Here is a 22717-nt window from a genome sequence, read left to right on the forward strand (position 1 = left end):
TATATCGCGAGCCGAACCACTGACCCTTCAAAGCTCAGGTTTTTCCTATTTTGAAGGTCAGGGGAACAACAAATTTGCTTAAACACGAAGTTGTTAATTAACGTGATTAAGATTTTAAGCTGTATTAGTGTTATGGTTTGGAAATAAACTATTTATTATTATTATTATTTTGAGTTGTTTTAAATTCTCAGCATTTTATGCTGGTATTAATGTTATCCACGGGTCGAGACCAAGTGGATAGCATTGATATGATGTTTAATTTAGTACTCGTTACATGTGGAGCGCGCGTCGGCTAAAAATTTTCGGGTGATTCGGCATGAATTCAAAATAACAGCTTTCTGCATTAAGTGATATGAGTTGCTTTTTAATTTGAGGATGTCCAGGTTCTTTATTAAGGATTTGGGTATTACGCCTGTTGCTGATAGTACTATGGGGATTATATGGACTGATTTTACTTTCCACTGTATTTTTAATTGTATGGCTAGATCTGTATATTTTGTGAGCTTTTCATTAATTGTGCTTTGTATGTTATGGGTATTCGGTACTGCAATATCTATAAGGTATACTATATTCTGTTCTTTATCGTGGATGGTAATATCGGGCCTGTTGTAATGAGTTGTCCTATCGGTTAAAATTGTGCGGTCCCAGTAAATTTTGTGCTTTCTATTGTCTAGTACTGGTGGCGGTTTGTATTTGTAATAAGGTGTCTTTTGATTGATAAAATTGTATTGGTGTGCTAGATCCTGGTGTATGATTGCAGCGACTTGGTCGTGACGGTGTTTATAATCGGTGTTTGCTAAGGTCTTACATGCACTGGTGATGTGTTGTATGGTCTCGCTTGAACTATTGCATAGGCGGCATGAGTCAGTGGGAAGGTTAGGCTCTTTTATAATAAATTTCCTGTAATTACGTGTCGCTATTACTTGATCCTGTATGGCAAGCATAAATGCTTCTGTCTCAGGGAACAAGTCTCCTATTTGAAGCCATTTGTTTGAGGCATCTTTGTCGATATGCTCCTGATCCAGATCTGCTTTATGCCTGCCATGTAGTGACTTTTCAGCCCAAGCTCTAAATTTCTGTTCATTATCTACAATGTGCTCGTTCTTTTGTAGATTTGTATCATGCAAATTTAGGGGTGTAAAATTATTGTCGATGCAAACGGAAAAATGATGCAATGGTGAGTGTTGTGATTTGGTGTGAAAAAAGTTTCTGAGTGTCGTGATCTGTCTGTTGTGTAGATTTTGGATATCAATTATCCCTCTTCCTCCATCTTTTCTTGGTAGACTAAGTCTCTGAACGCACGATTTTGGGTGGTGTTTCCTGTTTTTAGTTAGTTTTGTATTAATGCTTCGTTGTAATTTCTTTAAATCTGTTTGGGACCAGTTTACTATGCCAAAAGAATACGTTAGTACCGGGATTGCATAAGTGTTTATAGCCTTTATAATATTTTTTGAGTTAAGCTCTGTTCTAAGGATGAGATCTACCCTACGTTGAAATTTTTGAGTTAGGTCTATTTTGGTCTGTTTTTGATTAATTTGTTTTGCCTGTTGAAATCCTAAGTATTTATAAGTATTATGTTCTCCGAGTGATTCTATGATTTCTTGATTTTGTAACATATAGCTATTGTTTTCTACTTTCCCTCGATGTACTGAAAATATTTTGCACTTATCGACCCCGAAATTCATTTTAATGTCATGTGAGAATCTTTCTGTTAAATCAGCAAGTTTGTACAGATCGTTTTTATTAGACGCGTATAATTTGATATCGTCCATGTAAAGGAGATGCGATAAATTGAAATATGAATTGTTGCTTTTAAGTTTGAATCCGCAATGAGCATCGTTTAATAACTGTGAGAGAGGGTTAAGCGCTAAACAAAACCAAAGAGGACTTAAGGCATCTCCTTGGAATATGCCTCTTTGGATTTTTATTGGCTCGGTCGCTATATCCGAATTTCTAATGTTTAAGACTGTCTGCCATTTATCCATTACTGTTTCTAAGAATTTAACTAGAAGCGGGTGTATTTTATATGTTTCTAAAATTGATAAAAGCCAGCTGTGAGGAACCGAATCAAAAGCTTTTTGATAGTCTACGTAGGGGAAAGTAGTACGAGTTGATCCCCTGGGGTAAGATGATCCTTTGCGATTGTGCTGAAACCACTAACGTCATTTAGTTTCTTTCACTGGTAAAACATAGCTCTGGACACCTCCCCGCCTCAGTCAAATCGTAATGGTGGCGTGAGCGATACATCGAATTTGACGAGAAAAAAGAAAAATTGTGTACTTCTGATCTAAAATAGGCATGACTTTGAGTTTATGTTACTTTTATTCAAACAATGTAAAATGTAACTACTGTTGTCTTTAGGCTTTCTATTATGTTTAATTTTAATATTTTGGCCATAAAAACATGGCCGCGTACTTGTAGATTATTGTAGCAAATATTTAACAAAAAGTGGGACTTGGGTCAAGATGATCCCTTCCTATGTGTACGAGATGATCCCTGGGAATTAGAACAAAAAAGTTAATGGAGTAGGTAAAGGGAAGTGAAATAAAAGAAAGAGAACTTCATATAACTCACCTGAGTCTGAAGAAGATGATACTGAATGGCTGTACTGAACAGAGAAGTTTTCAAGCGATACCAAGGGTAAAGGATGGATAAAATGTTATGCATGTGTAAAATGGGGCCATAAAGCATGTGCTGGGGTAGAGGGTGATGAAGCAGGTGAATTTATTTGTGATATATGCAACACAGCTCCAGCCAAAAAGCGTTTAAATTATTTAAACGCTTTTTAGCAGGTACTAAGAAAGAATAAGTTATTTTCATTATTTAATTCGTAAATGTTTTTCTTTTCTAACTTTTTAACGATTTGTTCGGATAATTAGGTACTCCGAAAGGAATACAACCAGAAAAGAATAGATCATAAAATAGAATCATAGGGATCATCTTACCCCTACCTCGGGGATCATCTTACCCACAGGGGTGTACAAGATGATCACTTTGTAAGGTTTTGCAAAAAATGAAATATTTTAATGAAACCTCAATTAATTTCTGGTTTTGAGTATAAGGAAAGTTGGATAGATAAATATACTAGTAGTAATCGTCTTTATTTTTGGTTTACATTGAAAAATATGTATTTTACAGCGATTCCCGCTTAAGGGGATCATCTCGTACTACTTTCCCCTACATAGTGTGTATATTTTTCCTATTAGTGTGTGCTTGTTTCATGGCTATTGCGTCTATGATGAGCTGTTCTTTGCACCCTTGACTGTACTTACGCGAACCTTTTTGTTCTTCGGATAAAATATCATTTTCTTCCAGATGGTTGTATATAGTTTCACTCAAGCATGCTGTAATTATCTTGTAAATGGTTTGAAGGCAAGTGATAGGTCTATATTTAGCAGGGTTTTTGGTGTCTTTATCTTTAGGAAGCATGTAGGTAATACCATGTGTTAAATATTCAGGTATTGTATCGGGATATTGTATGAAGTTATTTATATGATTATGTATATATGGGTATATGTATGTTAGTTTTTTGTACCAGAAATTGTGAATTTTGTCGGTTCCGGGAGCTTTCCAGTTATGTGTTCTACTAATAACTTTGATAAATGTGTCAACTGATATGTGTTCAAATGTCATGTCGGTTATTTTTGTGTTATCGATTTTCTGGATCCATTCTGCTTCGGTATTATGAGAAACAGGGTTTTCCCATATTTGTGCCCAAAAATGATGTAGCGATTGGGTAGTAGGTGTTTCAGTAGTAGGATTTACGGTTTGTGGTTGTCCTAAGTTTCTATAGAATGATTTTTCGTTGCTTCTGAATAACTTATTCTGGTTTTTTCTTTTAGTGCAAGTGAGGTATCTTTTCAGTCTACTAGCCGTGGTACTTAACTTCTGTTTAAGGGTGTCCATAAATTGTGTTAGGTCGGCATTTACGTTATCGTACTGGGCATGTTGTTTGTATTTGGCTTTAATATCTTCGACTGCGCTAATGACCCGTGCACTTCTGTTACCAAGCATGTATTGTGTTAGTCGTCCTATGTCGCTTCTTAATTTACTGATTTTGTTTTCGAGTCTCTGTTGCCAATGCGGTTTATTGATTCGATGATTAGAGTGGTTATTGCTATTGTGTTTTATAGTGCCATTACATATAGCAGCTGTATATGCTGCGCAGTATATTAAAGTGTGCAAGTTGTTGAAGTCTTGTTCGGCAGACACATGTTTGGGTAGGATTTTTGTATTTAGGTAGTTTACAATGAAATTAAGTTGCTTAGATATTTTTTGTTTCGGTAAGTATGGCCTATCCGTAGGGGTACTGTCTTTAAACTTATCGAGGGCATATTCAAACTCTTTTTGTATTTTTTGGCTAAGATTTAATATGTAAGGGTTTGTGGAATTGTCGTTATTATCACTAGCAATTTCTTCATTAAGTGTATGGTTTTCTGGTGATGGTTGTGTATGTAGTGTAGTCCGATCTTGATCAAATTGTGTAGTTGACTGGCTTATTCCTACATTTATGTTACTAAAGTGCTCCTCAAGGTCTTGCGTTTCTTCATTTCTTCTGGCTACTTGTAATTCTTCAGCAACTTCCTGTCTTATTTCTTTCAACCTAGCAGAGCTGATCCATTTATTCATTACGATGAGTCTTCTCTGATCTGCAATTCTTTGTTCGGAAATGTGACCTAAATTTGGGAAAATATTTAAAAATTCTTCGTGTATTTTTGTCCTGTATGCAGTGATGTCTCTTTCAAGATTAGTAGCTCTAAAGTAGGATCGCATTATCACCTCATTGTGTTCGTTTGTCCACCTCATACGTTGGCTAGTGTTTGATGTAACTTGTGATATGGATGTGTGTTGTGTGTTAGGACTTTGAGTAGGCGGGAATGTAAGGTTTAAATCTTTTTGAACTTCCATATAAATTGTGTCAATTGTGTGTTGCGGTAGGAGTTTGTTGCGTATTATAGCTCTTCTTTGGTCACCTAGACGTTGTCCAGTAACCTGCATGTCTGGAAATTTTTCAGAAAATTGGTTGTGTAGAGGTCCGATGTAATTTTTTGTGTCAGTTTCCATATTAGTTAACATTAGGTAGGTGCGTAGAATAAAAACGTTCATGTCTTTAGTCCATCTTCTACGCGTACAGACTTTGTTCGGGGTGGGTGCAGGTTCTGCTGTATCGAGAACATCCTGCACAACATCCTCGGTCTGTTCACTGCTATTAGAGGATGATGGTCTATACAAATCTGGTTGGTAAACGGATGAACCATCTGAGAAAAGGGATTGAGTATCAGATGGATCGGTTGTTTCGGCTGTAGTATTTTTGTCGACGGGAGCCCGCCTGCTCAACTCCTCGTCGCCGCTGGTTCGCATGCTGAGACACCCAGCAACGGCTCCAGGTGCGCCCCGGCGACCCCCGGGCAGCGGCCGCAAATTATACTTCCTTAATGACATTCTCCATGATGGGTTTGCCATTGCCCTGTTGGTCACTCGCAAAGTAAGTTTGTTGCGAGTGTCCGCCCCCCACGTGGCTTAGATGGTCAAGCACGGACGAAAGGTTGGACTTTGGGGGGCTTATTATTATTATTATTATTATATAAAATAAAGTCGTGTTAGTTACACCACTTATAACTCAAGAACGGCTGAACCGATTTAGCTGAAAATTGTCAGGGAGGTAGTTTAGAGCCAGGAGAAGGACATAGGATACTTTTTATTCCGTTCGAAATTAAAAAAAAGTCTGCTTATTTTTTGCCATTAAGGCGGAACAAAGTTCGCCGGGTCAGCTAGTGTTTGATATATTAAGGTTATGATATTAGATAAGGTGTATGCTTTGTTGGCTGTCCTTAAAATAAATAAATAAATTAAGCAACATGAACACTGTAAACATTATGAGCTTTTGGCACGGCATACGCTACATCTTTTTGTACGAAAACTGAACAGCTTTACCTTCATCTAATAGGCCTTTCTAATCTATCATCGTGTAGTGGAAAATGTCATTTCCTCGTGTCTATATCACGTGGAATGTAAAGTATAGTGTACCCACTCACTCACAAGATCTCACATTTTTAAATAACAGAAATATTGTTATAGTATCCAATAAAGCAAAGAAATAGAGTTTAATACTTGTTCATTATGTTATTTTGTTCCTATAAATACATATTTGGCTTTTGCATAGAACTTGGCACTTATGTTTTTGGTGGGATTTATTTTACCCTATTATTGAAAGGATTTTTATCTAAGGTACTTTCTCCTTCGAGACAAAGTTATCTTGATAGGTACTTGTGACAAAACCAGGGTTCGAAAATATCCGATATTTATGATATATATCCGATATATTATATCATAAGCATATTTTCGAACCCTGCACAAAACCTCGTAGGTATACGAAACACTTCAAAAATTATATTATATTTCGCTATTTAAGTACTTACCTAGGTACCTAACTTAATGGGATGGGACTAATTTAATATTTCCCGAACCAAAGAAACATTGCACCTTACCTTAATTGATTTATCTTATCCCAAATCCGTTAGAGGCGAAATTCACAGAAAAACACAAATTGAATTTATCACAAGAAGTACCCAATAAATTATCAAGAATCCAGATACTGATCTATCTAAGCACATCTTTCTTTGCTATACTCGTACAATTTTAAGTAGACTACCAAGATGGCGGTCCATAATTTATTTGGACTGATTAAGAAGTAAATACTTATTTTGCTTTAGGTATAAGTAATTGTGGGTTCCGTATCTAAAAAGGGAAAACGGGAAAAACCCTTATAATAATCCCTTTGTTGTCTGTCACAAAGTTTGTCAAAACCCTTTTTTCTCCAGAAAGGGTACTTATAGGCAAAGTAAATGTACTATCATACTATCTACAAAATGAATATCAAATAAGTACCTGCACTGAGCTTCCTGAAACGTACAAAATAAATATAGTCAACTACAAAAACAATTGATTCGAATATAATTATGGATGTTAAGTAGATATATCCTATTAGTTAGGTAATTCAAATTTTACGATCCTACGATCTCCCAATTTGATTGCAGCTTCATGATATTACTGAGTTATATACGAGTAGGTACATCTTAATTGAACAATTTGTCAACCTTAATTCTTAATTTATCAAGTAAGTAGGCGAGATAATTTAACACCCATTATTCTGCTTGCGTTATCTTGTATTTGTCTTCTAAAATTACGTATTCGTCGTATCTCCCTAAATGTTATATTAGGGTCTCTGTAAGTCATCACTGAACATGTTTTGCTCATCCAAGTGTTTATTCCTGCAAAAGCGAGAAAGGGTTGGTCAGGTTAGGTTACTAACCCTACAATAAATACAGAATATATCTTAATATTTAATTTATGTATTATATACTATTGACTATGTCTATGTCTGCATAGGTGGCTACTATACTATAGTGGCTTATAAAATCTATAACAACAGTTTTCTAATCAATATTTTTGCAATTTACTTGAGGATACGTTCCTTAAAACAAAGACGATAGTTTCCTAAGTAGGTACTAAACTATTAATATTACTTACCTATTTAGGTACATACTATTAAATAAATTAATAAACCGTACATAGTTTAGAGAATAATAATCCAGTGAATGTTTAACAAATTGGAAACAAAAAAGAACTCAAGGCAAGCAAGGGTTCAGACAATTATACTTGAATAAGTATCAATCTTCTAACTGGTTGGCTTTTGTCTCTACATCAATCGAATGGAAATAAATTTACTTACCTACATGAAAGTGTTCACAGCTGAATAGCAGTGGAAGTTATGCTTCATTGGAGACATTTGGGAGATCGTATTGGTATTGTTACAAAACAACGTTATACGTTACAATTGTTGTGTTTTAGTCAGAGATCAAAAGTAATGTGACTGACATTTTCAATCGGGTAAGTAAAATCTTGAAAGATGAGACTTTATTATCTGGATAATATCAAAATAACCAAAAACTTAACTAAGTCATCGTTAAAGCACAATTTTATTTTTAGGTAGGAACGTTTTTAAACAGGTCAGAAAATTCTGGAAAGATTTGTTAATTTAAAACATGTTCAGTGGGCAACTAACAAAACCACAAGATACGACTTAATTCTTGAAAACTCCAATTACCTACCTAAGGTTGTTAATTTATTACGCCTGCCTGATAAATGTTTAGCTCGTCTGTCTGCCGATCTATGCGAAATGTTGTGGGCGTCTGAAGTACCGGTCCTTGGTAACACAATATCTTTAGAAATAGTTCGTATTTTCCAATCACCTAAAGCATTAACTGGGGTATTTAATCATGCAACCGTTTTAATTGAAGTAGATTTTCCAGTCACTCGATATTTACTAAGGCTCCGAGTGTTACATAAAAGCTTTAAGGTAAGTGCCCCCTACTTCGGTATATTAAGGCTCTTACGACTTTAACATTTTATTTAAAAATAACCAAGCATGATATCAGTATGAAAGCTTTTGTATGCTAAACTTTGGTCTTTTGACAGTAAGTTAATACATAATTTATAGTTATTAGTTTGAACTTTTTTTTATATTAATTGTTCTGCGGACCTCATGTTTGGATCCTGTTTCGTGACAAAATTTTGCTCTGTTTCTAAGTTCGTGAAGTCATGTCCCCTATTTCGGGATAAGGTTTTATGCATCCAGTTAGGATATTTTAATAATGTTTAAGGGTTTAATAAATTTAAAAACGATAATAACAATTTAGAATAAAATAATTATGTGAAATTGACGATTTTACTTACCTACCTGAAATATTCATAAGAAATAATGTGAGTCTAGTATAATATTTTGATTTTTTATTTGTAACAATATGTGAAAATATTTATATAACCATTAGAAATGTATGGGGGGGGGAACTTACCCCCCCCCCCCTTCGTACCCATAAAATTTTGATTTGTGCCCCCCCCCCCCCTTCTCCCCATAATCCCACCCCTGGAGCTGTTTTAAGTGAGGGTAGCCCCCCCCTGAAAATAACCCCAGATACGCCAATGACTCATAATAAAAAGTAAGTAATTAATTAATTTCTTAGGTAGGTAAGTATTGAAAACCTAAAAAATATGTCGATTTCTTTGATGGTATGTGGCATAAAAGTACCTAACACCATACATTTATATATCACGAACTTGGAAAAAAGTAACAATAATACGGTTCCTTGTTTCGTGATACTGATTATTCCAAATTCCCCAAGTAAAATTCATGGATTATTGTCAAAGTGTGTCAATTAACTATTATCTATCCCATATACAGTGTGAGTCACGTTAAAGTGTACATATGAAAATAGATGAAACTAGACCTCTTTTTATCGACAAAAAAGAGGTCAAAAAATTTTTGAGATTTTTTTTAAATTTTTTATAGAATTTTTTTTCTTCCAATTACTTATTGTAAAGAAAACGTAATAACTTTTAAAGTAAGCGATATATCCTGATAAAATAAATACAGTAATAATGCTTAATAACAGGCGATACTAAAAAAATACATAAAATACACAAAAAAGGCCCACAAATAATAAAAAATGATACTTTTTGAAAAAAATCTGCTTTTAAATTCGTGTTTTTTTGGTTATTTGATAAATTTCCCCAAAAAATGCCCTTATAACCGGTGGTTTTTATTACAACTTAGTATTATTATCTATCGTATTACCTTCGTAAAACCAAAAATCGCATGTCTCTATCCCTATCACAACGTTTGCAATGATCGATTGAACTAAGCCTCTCCGGGCGCGCCGTTCAACGCTTCGTTAACAACGAAACTGAAAATGGCTCTAGATTTGTAATTTTGATAAAGACGAGTTATATTTCAAATAAAAACAAGATTTCGAAGTAAAATAAGCATTTTAGTTAAAATTAAAATTGTCTCTACCTGTAGCGGACAATAATGTTGTGGCAGGCCTTTGTTCAAACGATCATAGCAAATGTTGTGATTGGGATAGAGACATGCAATTTGTGGTTTTACAAAGATAATACGATAACGAATAATACAAAGTAATAAAAACCACCTGTTGATGGGGCATTTTTTGGAGAAATTTATCAAATAACCAAAAAAACACGAATTTAAAAGCACATTTTTTTCAAAAAGTATCATTTTTTATTATTTGTTGGCATTTTTTGTGTATTTTATGTATTTTTTTAATATTGCTTGTTATTTAGCATTATTACTGTTTTTATTTTATCAGGATATACCGCTTAGTTTAAAAGTTATTACGTTTTCTTTACAATAAGTAATTGGAAGAAAAAAAATTCTATAAAAAATTTAAAAAAAATCTCAAAAATTTTTTGACCTCTTTTTTGTCGATAAAGAGAGGTCTAGTTTCATCTATTTTCATATGTACACTTTAACGTGACTCACACTGTATAATACAAATAAACAAAGATAAATAAAACAAAACGAAATAAAAACAAAATTATGCTGGTACTACTTATGCAAATTTATCTTAAAATTGGTCATATATGTGAACTTCAAACTCGTGTCATATAAATTCTAGTGGACGAAACATATACCGAATTTAGGTCATGAGAAACTTAAATAAATGCATTATTTGTTTCATAACTTACATTTAAATTATCATAAATGATTATTTAAACACCAAGCATCAAAATGTTATCCATAATATCCTTGGATCGGTAGTGTCACGAAATAGGGGACACCCGAAAAATAATATGCACGCTATTTCGTGAGTCAATTTTAAAGGAATTCTACGTTTTCATATAACTTTTTTCTATGCCAAATCAATTGTCAAGGAACACATGAAACCACTATTACAAGTTTTATTGAAATGGACGTTCCCTCGCCTTTTTATAAGCTTAAGAAGTTGGAGCGCTAACCTTACGGTGAGAGCAACCTTTGCACGCCGCACGGCTGTTTTTGGCTCTCTGAGAGTTTGAAGCTTCGTATTGCTCTCATTTTTGGCGCCACAATGTTGGTACTTAGTTTTTTAGATAGCTTAAATAATAGAGTTTTTGTAGTAATGAAGAATTTTTATAAATAAATAATATTCCATTTGCTTATTATTTGAGTTAGAAAAAAAACTTACGAACTTACGTACTATCACGAACTAGTAGCCGTTTACCTTAGTTGCCTAATGGATTAAAATCAGAAAATGTTTAGTGAGCGTAAATTAATAGTAGGCCTTTCATAGATATGGAGAAGTAATAATATTTTTTAAGATAATAGAAAAAACTTTTTTCAGCAAAAATGAAATAAGAATCGGTATCTAATTTAGTAGTACCACAGAATAATAATATGTTGGTAGAACGTAGAGCGAGAAGATGTGCTTTGTACACCTCGTAAAAACTATACCTATCTACCTGCGGCCGTACTTAGTTCCACAATTTATGTTAGGTAATCTTAAATCAATTTATTTCAGACAGTTACAAGATTAATGTAATTAACAGACTTGTGTCCAGCAGTAGACTGCGATGGGCTGATGATGAAGTAACCTTTACAATTGCGCGATTTACCTTCATACAGTCACGAAGGTGACACGAACGAAACGGCTAATTAATTGTGGTGGTTACTCGGAAAATATGGAAATTCAATTAACAAAGTTCAAAATAACACCGGTTAACATGTTTAAAGTTAACAAACTAGATTAACAGGTTGGAGTATAGGAAACGGGGCGCTATGGGGCACGAGACTTAGAAAAATTTTTATGAAAAAAAATTTTTTTTTGAATTTTTGGCTTTTTTTGCCGGGAATGTTTAGAATAGATAAAAATAAGACTAATCTTCAGATAACTTTTTTTTCTAGGACCAACCGTTAACTTTCTAGAGCCAATTAAAAGTGCGCTATCAACACTTAGAATAATTTCGACGAGTTTTTTTTTTCTTCAATTATTCCTTGTTTTCTTGCAAGAATCGCATAGAAGACGTAAAACAAAGCACAAAAGCTTATATGGTCTACCTCTCTAAAACAAACGCTTTCAGATTTAGAGCCAATTAAAGGTGGCTTCCGACACAGAATAATTTCGATCAAAAAATGTTTTCCCGAAAGTGGCGATTCTTTTGATGCCATCATGTAGGGGACCTCAAACCAAGAAAAAAAGGTCATGTACTTCATCCCCGTAGGACCAACCCCCGACCCTCTAGAAGCGATTCAAGTTTTACGGTTTTTCCAAAAAGTTCTAATTTTCGCAAATCTATGCTGTCATCGTCTAGAGGATGTCGAACCAAGGAGAAAAGGTCATGTAGCCCAATCCCGTAGGACCAACCCCCTCCCGTGTAGAGACGACTGAAGTTCTAAAGCGTGCTTGTATAGGAACCGGGGCGCGACACTTAGAATAATTTCGATCAAAAAATTTTTTCCCGAAATTGGCGATTCTTTTGATGCCGTCATGTAGGGGACCTCAAACCAAGAAAAAAAGGTCATGTACTTCATCCCCGTAGGACCAACCCCCGACCCTCTAGAAGCGATTCAAGTTTTACGGTTTTTCCAAAAAGTTCTAATTTTCGCAAATCTATGCTGTCATCGTCTAGAGGATGTCGAACCAAGGAGAAAAGGTCATGTAGCCCAATCCCGTAGGACCAACCCCCTCCCGTGTAGAGACGACTGAAGTTCTAAAGCGTGCTTGTATAGGAACCGGGGCGCGACACTTAGAATAATTTCGATCAAAAAATGTTTTCCCGAAAGTGGCGATTCTTTTGATGCCATCATGTAGGGGACCTCAAACCAAGAAAAAAAGGTCATGTACTTCATCCCCGTAGGACCAACCCCCGACCCTCTAGAAGCGATTCAAGTTTTACGGTTTTTCCAAAAAGTTCTAATTTTCGCAAATCTATGCTGTCATCGTCTAGAGGATGTCGAACCAAGGAGAAAAGGTCATGTAGCCCAATCCCGTAGGACCAACCCCCTCCCGTGTAGAGACGACTGAAGTTCTAAAGCGTGCTTGTATAGGAACCGGGGCGCGACACTTAGAATAATTTCGATCAAAAAATTTTTTCCCGAAATTGGCGATTCTTTTGATGCCGTCATGTAGGGGACCTCAAACCAAGAAAAAAAGGTCATGTACTTCATCCCCGTAGGACCAACCCCCGACCCTCTAGAAGCGATTCAAGTTTTACGGTTTTTCCAAAAAGTTCTAATTTTCGCAAATCTATGCTGTCATCGTCTAGAGGATGTCGAACCAAGGAGAAAAGGTCATGTAGCCCAATCCCGTAGGACCAACCCCCTCCCGTGTAGAGACGACTGAAGTTCTAAAGCGTGCTTGTATAGGAACCGGGGCGCGACACTTAGAATAATTTCGATCAAAAAATGTTTTCCCGAAAGTGGCGATTCTTTTGATGCCGTCATGTAGGGGACCTCAAACCAAGAAAAAAAGGTCATGTACTTCATCCCCGTAGGACCAACCCCCGACCCTCTAGAAGCGATTCAAGTTTTACGGTTTTTCCAAAAAGTTCTAATTTTCGCAAATCTATGCTGTCATCGTCTAGAGGATGTCGAACCAAGGAGAAAAGGTCATGTAGCCCAATCCCGTAGGACCAACCCCCTCCCGTGTAGAGACGACTGAAGTTCTAAAGCGTGCTTGTATAGGAACCGGGGCGCGACACTTAGAATAATTTCGATCAAAAAATGTTTTCCCGAAAGTGGCGATTCTTTTGATGCCGTCATGTAGGGGACCTCAAACCAAGAAAAAAAGGTCATGTACTTCATCCCCGTAGGACCAACCCCCGACCCTCTAGAAGCGATTCAAGTTTTACGGTTTTTCCAAAAAGTTCTAATTTTCGCAAATCTATGCTGTCATCGTCTAGAGGATGTCGAACCAAGGAGAAAAGGTCATGTAGCCCAATCCCGTAGGACCAACCCCCTCCCGTGTAGAGACGACTGAAGTTCTAAAGCGTGCTTGTATAGGAACCGGGGCGCGACACTTAGAATAATTTCGATCAAAAAATTTTTTCCCGAAATTGGCGATTCTTTTGATGCCGTCATGTAGGGGACCTCAAACCAAGAAAAAAAGGTCATGTACTTCATCCCCGTAGGACCAACCCCCGACCCTCTAGAAGCGATTCAAGTTTTACGGTTTTTCCAAAAAGTTCTAATTTCCGCGTGAAAATTCATTTGTCACAGATCGTCATAAATTACAGCCTATGTTATTCTGGATTATAAACAATAATATTACTGTAAAGTTTCATCAAAATCCGTTCAGTAGTTTTTGCGTGAAAAAGTAACAAACATCCAGACCTGACATCCATACATCCAATTTAGCATTTATAATATTAAGTAGGATTAGGTACTGTAAAGTTTCATCAAAATCCGTTCAGTAGTTTTTGCGTAAAAGAGTAAAAAACATCCAGACATCCATACATCCAAACTTTCTCATTTATAATATTAGGTAGGATAATCTGTAAAGTTTCATCAAAATCCGTTCAGTAGTTTTTGCGTGAAAGAGTAAAAAACATCCAGACATCCATACATCCAATCATCCAAACTTTCTCATTTATAATATTAGTAGGATATGTTATTCTGGGTTATAAAAACGACTGCTGTAAAGTTTTATCAAAATCCTTTCAGTAGTTTTTGCGTGGAAGAGTAACAAACATACATCCATCCAGACATCCAAACTTTCGCATTTATAATATTAGTAGGATTAGCGGCCGCCCGCGACTTCGTAAGCGTGGGCACAAAATAAGTACCTACTTAGTGGTAATAGTACCCCTTACCCCATAAGGTTAGTTTCGTCAAATCATTTCTTAGCGGATGCCTACTTGCCTACGTCATAATAACATCTACCTGCATGCCAAATTTCAGCCCGATCCCCGATCCGTCCAGTGGTTTGGGCTGTGCGTTAATAGATCACAATGTCAGTCAGTGAGTCACCTTTGAGTTATATATTTTAGACTAGCTGACCCGGCGAACTTCGTACCGCCTTAGCGTAGAGATTTTCTTAATATTTTTTTCCGTAAGAACCATCCTTGGACTTCCACAAACATTAAAAAAAAAGAATTATCGAAATCGGTTCAGCCGTTCACACGTGATGCCGTGACAACGCGAAACGGGTTTCATTTTTATATATATAGATTAAGTAAGATTAAATAAAGTTTTAGGTACCTATCTACTCTTATTATGAATTTAAGAGCTATTTAGCGCAGTTGCGAACTCTTTTACTACGTCAAGTAGATACACCTTCAAAATATCTCATCATCATCGGCCATGTCAAAATTTATCGGCATTGAACAAACTTCATGTACCTACCTAGTTTTGACAACAAACAAGTTCAGCAGATGTAGTAGGTATCTACCTATTCACTACTACTTCATATTCAGTTAAATTGCATTGCTTATGTATTATCTATTGTTGTAATGACTACAAATCAAACATTTAGGAGCTGGAGCTGGAGATTATCGGCAGTCAAAAATTTAGGTTGGCGTAATTAAAAATCAATAAATTCGGTCGGTCACAATAATAATATTAAAACAAGTTGTATTCAACTAGCAAAAATTACAAAAATAAACAAACTTTACTTAAAAATCACCTCCGAGATATACTGAAACCATAAAAAAATAAGTCTTAATTCCTAGTCAATAAAGAATATTTCCGCTTGCACTGTCTCAAATATTAAAGTTGGATTGGATTAGGCGCGAAACTAGCTTGAACTCTGACCGGGGTCACGCGATCCGGGCCGTGCATCTGTCTCGCTCTTTGTACCTATGTTTTACTCTTCTTACTTCAGTTGTATCATTCATTCAGGAAGTACCCAAGTCTAGACTCTATAGGCGGAATAATTGAGTACATTTTTACGCGTAGCGGTACCCAACGAGATTTAAGGGTGACAATCTAAGCACTGTTTTTGTTTGTGAGCGCGCCCGTACGTATGCGTCGTCCCACGCACACACCGACAATATCGTTGCTAAGAAGGACTCGCGTGGCTATGCCGCGGATTCTACTATGGCCGCGGCGCTGAACGTAATACCGCGGCCCGCACGTATTTGTTTGTACACAAAACTACAAACCATATTGGAGGTGTAACCTATTAAACAGAAAAATATCCTTCCTTGAGTGTTTCATCATTTTTACCCGTCTGCGCCAGGATTATAATTTTGATAAGTAGAGAAATAAAAAAGTAATACTTACTAGTATAAAAAATACAATTACACGATTATTATTTAATTTGAATAAATAGGTAGGCACATGATTCAATCCCATATTTTACTTAATCATATTTTTTCAAATAAATATTAACATGACATAGGTGATTAAAAAAATTAGTCAGCTCCTAGTCTATCCTACCAAAAATAAATAAAAACTTTATAATAGTAAAGAAACCTGACCCTGATGCTTATCCTACAGGGACAATAAGTTGTTTTGTGGTTTAATGATTTTGTATGAAGATAATTTTTATATGCATTTTTGATGATTGAATAAAATTAACGAAAACGGTAGGCTACTTAGCCTGCATTACCTAGCTAGCTAGATAGGAATGGAAGATTTTTGTAGAACGTAGGCAGTGATGTAGCATTCTATTATTGTGATAGGTTAGGTAGAATATTGACACGCTCGCTGTTGGCCAACTACACTCGACGTCTTCTTTAACAGATGGATAGCGAATAGCGATAAATCCCAAAACAGATTTATAACCATAAAAGTTGGCTCAAGCGTAACTACCTGTCGCTTTAAAAAGAGACACTGGATCCTTCTAAAGACACATTTTTGAGGTAAAAACCTTTCCTATAATGAAATGAAGTTTAATTAGATCTAGGCTTTAGAATGATACCAATATATTGGTGGGATGTGGGGATAGGTACATACGTTTGCCGTTTGAAAGTGTTTGTCGCGGGAGGTGCGATTAATTTGACGCGCTTTATTAATCTAAGTTTGACGCCAAGTGTAGCTTCTATCGGACCGCGGCCGCGGCTTCGCTTCTTAGGTACCTAATCCTAATAATTTTATCGCAACACGTGGTAGGTAGGGTCATTGCGCCGGTTCTCGTCACTGTCACAATCTGGTTTTTAGTGTTTTTAGTTTCCGTCCACATCCTTTTAATAGTGGGTACCTAAGTATAACGTATAACACTGTGAAAAAGTGGACGTAAACTAAACTTTTTAAAGTAATAGCAATGAAGATCATATTGGAAGAAAAAAAATTATCTTTACAAAATATTACTAGGTGTTAGGGTTTCCTATTATTAGTCAACTTCATTTATCTAAGATTTTTGTACAAAAACTTTAATAAACCTTTAAAATAGTGTTTATTATGCTATTAATTAGACATATTTTATGCCAAAAACATTACATAAAGTAGCTAAAACAGTAAATAAAATATAATATACCTACTCACCGTGAAAGTTCACCGCCGGCACATTTTTTATAACCCGATGACGTTTTCAGTACCTGTATCCAGCAACAACTTTTGTAGGGTTTTTTGGAGTCACTACTTGTCAAATTACATTTGTATGTAGGTAGAACTGTTGCTTAGATATTATAGATTGCAATAAGTTCAAACTTGCACGGAAAGGTAGCTTTGTATTCAAATTTTACGTATTTGTTTGTGGCAACTCGGTCAAATGGACGAAAACAGGAGCTGGACGGAAAACCAGCGCAATGACCCTACCTACCTACCTAGGTGGTAATAATATCGTCTCTACACGGGAGGGGGTTGGTCCTACGGGGGTGGGCTACATGACCTTTTCTCCTTGGTTCGACATCCTCTAGACGATGACAGCATAGATTTGCGAAAATTAGAACTTTTTGGAAAAACCGTAAAACTTGAATCGCTTCTAGAGGGTCGGGGGTTGGTCCTACGGGGATGAAGTACATGACCTTTTTTTCTTGGTTTGAGGTCCCCTACATGACGGCATCAAAAGAATCGCCAATTTCGGGAAAAAATTTTTTGATCGAAATTATTCTAAGTGTCGCGCCCCGGTTCCTATACAAGCACGCTTTAGAACTTCAGTCGTCTCTACACGGGAGGGGGTTGGTCCTACGGGGGTGGGCTACATGACCTTTTCTCCTTGGTTCGACATCCTCTAGACGATGACAGCATAGATTTGCGAAAATTAGAACTTTTTGGAAAAACCGTAAAACTTGAATCGCTTCTAGAGGGTCGGGGGTTGGTCCTACGGGGATGAAGTACATGACCTTTTTTTCTTGGTTTGAGGTCCCCTACATGACGGCATCAAAAGAATCGCCACTTTCGGGAAAACATTTTTTGATCGAAATTATTCTAAGTGTCGCGCCCCGGTTCCTATACAAGCACGCTTTAGAACTTCAGTCGTCTCTACACGGGAGGGGGTTGGTCCTACGGGGGTGGGCTACATGACCTTTTCTCCTTGGTTCGACATCCTCTAGACGATGACAGCATAGATTTGCGAAAATTAGAACTTTTTGGAAAAACCGTAAAACTTGAATCGCTTCTAGAGGGTCGGGGGTTGGTCCTACGGGGATGAAGTACATGACCTTTTTTTCTTGGTTTGAGGTCCCCTACATGACGGCATCAAAAGAATCGCCAATTTCGGGAAAAAATTTTTTGATCGAAATTATTCTAAGTGTCGCGCCCCGGTTCCTATACAAGCACGCTTTAGAACTTCAGTCGTCTCTACACGGGAGGGGGTTGGTCCTACGGGGGTGGGCTACATGACCTTTTCTCCTTGGTTCGACATCCTCTAGACGATGACAGCATAGATTTGCGAAAATTAGAACTTTTTGGAAAAACCGTAAAACTTGAATCGCTTCTAGAGGGTCGGGGGTTGGTCCTACGGGGATGAAGTACATGACCTTTTTTTCTTGGTTTGAGGTCCCCTACATGACGGCATCAAAAGAATCGCCAATTTCGGGAAAAAATTTTTTGATCGAAATTATTCTAAGTGTCGCGCCCCGGTTCCTATACAAGCACGCTTTAGAACTTCAGTCGTCTCTACACGGGAGGGGGTTGGTCCTACGGGATTGGGCTACATGACCTTTTCTCCTTGGTTCGACATCCTCTAGACGATGACAGCATAGATTTGCGAAAATTAGAACTTTTTGGAAAAACCGTAAAACTTGAATCGCTTCTAGAGGGTCGGGGGTTGGTCCTACGGGGATGAAGTACATGACCTTTTTTTCTTGGTTTGAGGTCCCCTACATGATGGCATCAAAAGAATCGCCACTTTCGGGAAAACATTTTTTGATCGAAATTATTCTAAGTGTCGCGCCCCGGTTCCTATACAAGCACGCTTTAGAACTTCAGTCGTCTCTACACGGGAGGGGGTTGGTCCTACGGGATTGGGCTACATGACCTTTTCTCCTTGGTTCGACATCCTCTAGACGATGACAGCATAGATTTGCGAAAATTAGAACTTTTTGGAAAAACCGTAAAACTTGAATCGCTTCTAGAGGGTCGGGGGTTGGTCCTACGGGGATGAAGTACATGACCTTTTTTTCTTGGTTTGAGGTCCCCTACATGACGGCATCAAAAGAATCGCCAATTTCGGGAAAAAATTTTTTGATCGAAATTATTCTAAGTGTCGCGCCCCGGTTCCTATACAAGCACGCTTTAGAACTTCAGTCGTCTCTACACGGGAGGGGGTTGGTCCTACGGGATTGGGCTACATGACCTTTTCTCCTTGGTTCGACATCCTCTAGACGATGACAGCATAGATTTGCGAAAATTAGAACTTTTTGGAAAAACCGTAAAACTTGAATCGCTTCTAGAGGGTCGGGGGTTGGTCCTACGGGGATGAAGTACATGACCTTTTTTTCTTGGTTTGAGGTCCCCTACATGATGGCATCAAAAGAATCGCCACTTTCGGGAAAACATTTTTTGATCGAAATTATTCTAAGTGTCGCGCCCCGGTTCCTATACAAGCACGCTTTAGAACTTCAGTCGTCTCTACACGGGAGGGGGTTGGTCCTACGGGATTGGGCTACATGACCTTTTCTCCTTGGTTCGACATCCTCTAGACGATGACAGCATAGATTTGCGAAAATTAGAACTTTTTGGAAAAACCGTAAAACTTGAATCGCTTCTAGAGGGTCGGGGGTTGGTCCTACGGGGATGAAGTACATGACCTTTTTTTCTTGGTTTGAGGTCCCCTACATGACGGCATCAAAAGAATCGCCAATTTCGGGAAAAAATTTTTTGATCGAAATTATTCTAAGTGTCGCGCCCCGGTTCCTATACAAGCACGCTTTAGAACTTCAGTCGTCTCTACACGGGAGGGGGTTGGTCCTACGGGATTGGGCTACATGACCTTTTCTCCTTGGTTCGACATCCTCTAGACGATGACAGCATAGATTTGCGAAAATTAGAACTTTTTGGAAAAACCGTAAAACTTGAATCGCTTCTAGAGGGTCGGGGGTTGGTCCTACGGGGATGAAGTACATGACCTTTTTTTCTTGGTTTGAGGTCCCCTACATGATGGCATCAAAAGAATCGCCACTTTCGGGAAAACATTTTTTGATCGAAATTATTCTGTGTCGGAAGCCACCTTTAATTGGCTCTAAATCTGAAAGCGTTTGTTTTAGAGAGGTAGACCATATAAGCTTTTGTGCTTTGTTTTACGTCTTCTATGCGATTCTTGCAAGAAAACAAGGAATAATTGAAGAAAAAAAAAACTCGTCGAAATTATTCTAAGTGTTGATAGCGCACTTTTAATTGGCTCTAGAAAGTTAACGGTTGGTCCTAGAAAAAAAAGTTATCTGAAGATTAGTCTTATTTTTATCTATTCTAAACATTCCCGGCAAAAAAAGCCAAAAATTCAAAAAAAAATTTTTCTAAGTCTCGTGCCCCATAGCGCCCCGTTTCCTATACACTGACCGATTAACACGTAAATGTTTTCACGTAAATGCACCTTTACAAGCTTTTATTTACTTTCACATGTCTGGTGTCGGTTTAATTTAAAACTAAGTAAATAAGTAAAGGGTGTTTGTAGGCAACTTTAGACTACGAATAACACGTCTTACCAATCAAGTTTTAAATCCTTCAGTTTTGTGAAGGCATTTTGCAATATCAATATATTTTTGGGAAAAGCTTATTCGATGGAGGCAATTTATGTTCAGTATTGTACGTGGTTTTCTAATTTGGACCTTTTACAAAATGCGAAAATTCTTCAAAGTAATAGGTTTAATTAAAAACCTAATAATTAAAAACAAAAGCGAGTAAACTTTTTTTAACTAGTTAAGAATTTGGTCATTCAACCACCATAGACTTACAAAAATAAATTAAGTTTACCTACCTTTCGCACACACGAAGCATATCAGCAAAGCGGGAATAAGAACTTTGAAATAACTCATTTTAACAATTATTTGAAACGTGGTAAACTTTCACTCTTTTTTTCACAGAATACACAGACAATTGCTGGCAAATCCAGCCCAATTGTAGAAAAAGTTTTTCGTGGTATAGAGGGCCGCGCGAAGGAATAAAAGTGGCCAGTGTGAACCGACTTGATATACCACCTCGACTGAGCAAAATACTCCTTTACTTTGTAGCTCGAGAGGAACCCCGACGCGCATGCGTTATTAACTTTCTTGCTTTTGTTGTATGTATGTAAATATAAAATAACTCTTGTTTTTCAAAGAAATATGATCGAAACTGCATAAAGTAAAAACGAAAATATTACAGTGGTTATATTATAAGTAGAGTAGACAGGCAATTCGGTTCAAAATATACCTATGAATATTTTGCATGCTAAATATAATAATCAAAAGTGAAACGATGAAAAATACGAATGAAACAAAAAGCAACATTGAATTTGATTACGAGATGATGAACTAATATTTTGATTTGAATAATTTTATTATTACCTACAACTAAATTAGGCGGTAATTGCTTTTCCTAGGAAGTAAATGGTCAGATAATTTTCCTGGAACAAGCAAACAGCTTCCCGCATTTTATTACAATCCTATGATGTTAAATTAAACACTTAAATATTAGAAATGATTTGCTGTAATTTTGTTAACTACAGGATAATAACATGAATCGAGGACCTCTATATTTCCTAAGGTTTTCATAATTTTAGTATTCTTGACTAGACCACTATACTACGAGTACCTATATAGGCTATAAATGTGTATAATGTAGTTGACAATAAGCCTTGAAACGCGATATTAGGCATGTGTAACTTGTGGAGACTGCCAAGTCCTATTACCATCGCTGCGTCCAATGACCGATTGCACCCCATGCCAGCAGCGTAGCCAAGTGCATTACTTTTATGGGACTGACGACCATTATCTCGATTCCTATTTCGTCGCCTGCTTACGCAATGTGCGATAATAATATTAAAATCATAACGAGAAGTCATTCTTGCTACCGACTTATATTTCTAACAATAAATGAAGTGATAGGTAGGTTAATAAGCACTTCATACAATTCATTCCACTGTTTATTATTGAGGTGTTCGTAAATATCTTATTCTACACAATACTCCGCTTTAGCTTAGGTAGAGCTCATAGAGAGTGAGTGAGAGAGAGAGAGAGAGAGAGAGATCGTAGCCTTACGATGGCCGCTGGGGTAGATAAGTTCTCGAGTTGCGACCATGATCCGGATGATGTAGTCTGGGCAGGCCTCCTATTAGGTGGTCCGACGCTCTGGTGAAGGTCGCGGGAAATGAGTACCTGGATGCGGGCAGCGCACCTTGGGGGAGGCCTTTGTCCAACAGTGGACTTCATTTGACTGAAACGTACCTACCTAACACAATGAACCTTTTTTTTAATAAAGAGTCAACAGGAATTTAGTGATTGGTTCAATAAGAATTAGATAAACATGGGTTTTCCCGTTAAGAAATTGGTCTTTGGCTAGCGATCTATGCAGACATGACGC

Source organism: Ostrinia nubilalis, chromosome 8 (genome assembly GCF_963855985.1).
Source record: "Ostrinia nubilalis chromosome 8, ilOstNubi1.1, whole genome shotgun sequence".
NCBI lineage: Eukaryota > Metazoa > Arthropoda > Insecta > Lepidoptera > Crambidae > Ostrinia > Ostrinia nubilalis.